The sequence below is a fragment of the Fistularia commersonii genome, chromosome 24 (assembly GCF_037954325.1).
Source record: "Fistularia commersonii isolate RoL2024-O1a breed Wild chromosome 24, RoL_Fcom_v1.0, whole genome shotgun sequence".
Lineage (NCBI taxonomy): Eukaryota > Metazoa > Chordata > Actinopteri > Syngnathiformes > Fistulariidae > Fistularia > Fistularia commersonii.
Genome location: NC_141307.1, coordinates 916,714 through 921,400, shown reverse-complemented (window position 1 = coordinate 921,400; position 4,687 = coordinate 916,714). Strand labels below are relative to the sequence as shown.

Sequence of the window (4,687 nt, the reverse complement as noted above, 5' to 3'; positions counted from 1 at the left end):
CCGACTCCGCCGCGCCGCTGCACCGGGGACGCGCCTGCTGACGGCGGGAGCGCGCTTCGGCTCGACCCCGCCCCCCGGAGAAGGACGGGGAGGGGGGGGGGATCACTGATCGATTGGGAATAATCTGTTGAAAATCAGTTTTAAGCTCAGAGAGGGCATGCCAGCAAAGGGGATGTCGTATTTTATTCATTTATAACATGAATTTGAGTTATTTTACTGTATTTTTTTGAACAGTTTTTTTTCTCTAGAATATGGCTGTTTCATCGTAAAACAAATAATCAAGTACTGCAAAAAAAAAGAACGATAAATCGAGCGAACAAAATTACAAAATAGTGTTACGAAGGTGAGAAAGGCAAACTGCAAAGTATCGAGGGTAGATACTTTGGATGGATAGAGATTTTACTCAGTGTTTTACTGACCGCTTGCAGATATCCGGGGGAAATTCATGCTGAATGTTCAACGGATTTCCAGGTGTGTGTTGATGATCCAGTGTGTGTGTGTGTGTGTGTCCTGCAGGGACCTGGTTCCCATCATCGCGGCCCTGGAATACAACCAGTGGTTCACCAAGCTGCTGGCCAAGGACTACAAGCTGGTAACCACCTCCTTCTCATGGAAGAAACTAAACCAAAGCCTGTCCTTCAGTGCAAACCTTGACCTTTGACCTTCTCCTCCAGCCAATATCAGTTATCTGACTGGGTGGAATGAGCTGGAAATGTGTGTGTGTGTGTGTGTGTGCAGCCCACAGATGTGTATGACCAGATCCTCAGGGTGGTGTCTCGGTCCAGCCGGCTGGAGGAGCTGGTGCTGGACAACACCGGACTCAGAAGGTCAGCGGTCAAACACACACACACACACACACACACACACACCTGAGGGTCACCTGCCGCCGCTGACCTTTGACCCCTGTCCCTTGTCAGTGACTTTGCCCAGAAGCTGGCGGTGGCGCTCTCACACAACCCCGCCTCCACGCTTCACACTCTCAACCTGAGCAACAACTCACTGGAGGACAAAGGTAACACCCACACACACACACACACACACACACACACACACCTGGTTTGTCCTGCAGTTGTTAGACATTAATCTGCTATTTGTCCGATGCTGGTTGAGTTTCTCTCTTTCCTTAAGAAGGATTCAAATCTTTCCTTCCCGTCGAGTCACCGAGTCTCACATCTCCGTGTCCCAGGAGGGGAAATGAAATCATTTTTAGGCTTTAAATTCATTTTGAGGATCCACATCGTGCTCATCTTTGGTCTGCCGCCCTCTAGCGGACACACTGACGCATCCCAACTCTCCAGGAATAAGAGAAATAGTTTCATTTATTTTGTTTTTCTTTGCTTTTGTCTCATCTGGGTCTTGGATTCAGCTTAAATGCAACAAACAGGAACGGCAGGATTTTAAAACTAGTGCTTTTACACAAAGAGTTCTGCCTTAAATCTGGACTGGGAAAATAATAGCGGTGGTTGAACTTTAATTTTGCAATTTATGTGTTTGTAATATTTTAGTATTGCCAGTTTTAAAGCAACAAATGTGCAGCGAGGGAGAGATCCCATCACCGAAAACCCTTTAACTTAAAACTCAGAGCGCTCGGACTCGTAATGTTTAAATATCCCTTCAAAATAAGACTCATGTGCCACCAATACATTTATAAAGACCATTTTATTTTCATGAACATGTCAGAATATGGAGTCAACGTCAAGAAACCCAAACATTGCATAAGCATGTACTGGTTTGGCTACCTTCAGTAACGTCTCCTGTCCTTCGTCTTGTTTACTTTCAAAATACTGCTCGCTCTCAGTGGCCAAGCTGGTTTGACGGCTTCATTGCCACGTTAGAGAGTCCGCTTCTGCATATTATGCAGAGTGGGAATCACTTACCGGGATAAAACTATATTTCAAGTAGGATTCCTGGTATTGTGTGTTAAAAGCTGTTTTTTTCCTCCTGTCTCTTTTCCCCTTTGCAAAGAAACTCTCCAAACACGCCTGTTTCTACTCATTTTGCAGGCTTGTAAGAGAATCATAGTTCAAAATAAAACATCATCCAGACTTCGAGAGCACATAAAGTGGAAATAATTGATTTCTTGTGCAGCCCGGCACCAGTTGATCCCCTGACCGGGGGTTGGGGACCCAATCAGCTAGCCAAGCTTCTGATGGACCTGAAGCAGCTGAACCTGTCCAGGACCTCCATGTCACCCAAAGGTAGAACAACTTGACGGAACCGCCGCTCTGATCCCACATGAGAAATTAATACACTTATAGAAAAGGTCCAAACTAAGGAGAGTAGTTTCTGCTCAATAAGAGTCAGCTTGGTGGATGTCTGCATGGACTGGACGTGCACAGGAGCGGAGATGATGTTTCTCACAATCCAACTTCATGAAATGAACTAAATAAAGTGCAAATTAGCAATAAAGTGACGGCGACATGAAACGATGAGGTTTGAAGTCTAACATGCACGCAGATAAAGGCTGATATTTGATGGCATTAAAGGGTTTTTGGTGAACAGTTTAACACAAAGCTCAGTAAATTGTCCTTTTTTAAAAAAAAAAAAAGTCAACTTGACCGTCAATCCAGCCATATGTTCACACCCACGGTGCAAAAGTACAAAAAGTTATGGCGATGTAGATATTGAAGGGTTTGATGAGTGCTAAGGTGCAGGAGCAGCACCAGGATTTTCTCAGTGCAAAGTTTCAGTCGTGCCAAAAAAGGAAAAAAAAAAACTCATGTTTTGATATATTATCTGACAGTGTGTGCAGATTTAAAAAACTTTTTTTCCTTCAGCGCTTCTTTTTGTTTGTCCTTCCCAGAATCTGCAGAACTTTGAGTCACTCCAACTGTTTGGAAACCCTGGACCTGTCAAGTACTGACTGCTATCTGGAGCAGGTGGAGGGAACACACACACACACACCATATGTGTGTGAAAACACCAGAGTGATGGTTGTCTTCCCTCAACCCAGAGGACTCCCAAGTCCAAGAGGAAGAGCATCCTGGTCCGGATGCTGCGCCCCGTCTCCATGGCGTTCGGTGAGTCGTGGTTCCTCCTGTGGAGGCCGGACCCAAAGTTCTCACCTTGTCTGCCACACTGAGATGAATGGATACTCTGACTTCTTTGGAAAAAGATTTTTGGGGGGAATAAAAATTAAAAAAAAAAAGCAAATAAACTACTAGAGAAAAAAATTAAAAAAGTAAGAGATAAATTTAAACACAACAGGATTTGCTCACTTTACACCAAGCTATCCAGACACTACCTTGGCTCTCTTACAGACGCTACTTCTGGGTTCACCACACCTACAAGCAAACACAACAGTTAGTCATGCAGTGTCAAACACCTTACAATTAAACACATAAAATTGATTTGCACACATACAAAGAAAACCTCTGCCCAGCTTAACCACACAAGTCATCTTAAACAGGTACACCGGCTCATGACCGATTAAAATAAGTCACGACAGTCAAAGAACGGTCAAACTTGACTGGTTTTTAAAGTTCCTCTAGCCACATCAGCTCTCCAGTTGCAAGTTCTGAGTGCACCAACTCTCAAACATTTCAAATGTTGTCCTGTCACTTTTACAGCAGAATTAGTCTACACCTCCAGGACCAACTTTTAGGCAGTACTGCCTGATACTCTGAGCCCTGTTGCACTAATGCAGAATATACAGACCGCACCTTGTCACTCAGGACAGTTTGGAATAGCAATGTCCAAATGTCTACAGGCCACGCGTGTCACTCGACTCCCTCAAAACAAGCAATTTCTCCACCTCACGTGCATTGAAAGGGGAACCATGCAAACATACCGACTGACATCCAGTGGCGCCCAAATGAAGCATCTGCGTTCTGGACAGAGGAGCCACTTGTGAAGGTACGGGGTCACCATCACCCAGAGGAGATGAATCGCGCCACCTACTTGGACAAGAAAAAAAAAAAAAAAAAAAGGCAGCAAAATCCTTACAGTAAATTATAGAAAATAATTTAATTAGTCAAAAATTGATGCACAAACTCTGCACCATCTTACCTCAAGATGAAGCCCAGCAACTCAAGGTGTGCAAGACACCTCTTGCAATTCCCCAGTCAAACACAACCTTGCACACTCAGCTCGCTCTCCCCAGAGCCCTGGCGTCTCCAGGAAGTGACATCACAGCCAGTATAATAAGGCCGGCGCACTGGCAGGGACCAATAGGAGGCCGCCACCAATTAGCATTCACTAAACGCTCGCACCTGCTCCCAATTATCTGCTGCATAGAATAACAGAAGATCAACTTTATTCCTTTTTCACAGCAGTGTAGAAGTCATAATGTCAAAAATAAAATATATATATATATCTATATATATATGGATATATATATCCATATATATATAGATATATATATGGTCTTGGTCTTGAACTACTGGAATTGTTCCCCTGTTTTCCCTTTAAGTCATTGCAGGTGTTTTGGGGTGTTTTCACTATTGTTTGTTTGTTTTCAAGATCTTTAACTCTTGCTCGTTATTTTCTCAAGTAAATTGTCACTATTTCTATTGTTTTCCGTGTAAACAGGACGTCTAAGAAATTTAGAATATTGTGATCAAGTTCTTTATCTTCTGTAATGCAATTACAAAAACAAAAATGTCAAACATTATGGATTCATTACAAATCAACTAAAATATTGCAAGCCTTTTATTATTTTAATATTGCTGATTATGGCTTACATCTT

General features: G+C 43.2%; 1 long non-coding RNA gene across 1 annotated transcript; it reads right to left on the bottom strand.

Moving 5' to 3' along the window:
* Positions 1-1,640: 1,640 nt before the first annotated feature.
* Positions 1,641-4,196, bottom strand: LOC147219585 (uncharacterized). The gene is made up of 4 exons (XR_015108018.1): positions 4,009-4,196; positions 3,791-3,896; positions 3,219-3,284; positions 1,641-3,103 (listed from the first exon to the last, which is right to left on the bottom strand). It is a non-coding gene; the product is annotated as an uncharacterized LOC147219585 (long non-coding RNA).
* Between the last annotated feature and the right edge of the window lie 491 nt (positions 4,197-4,687).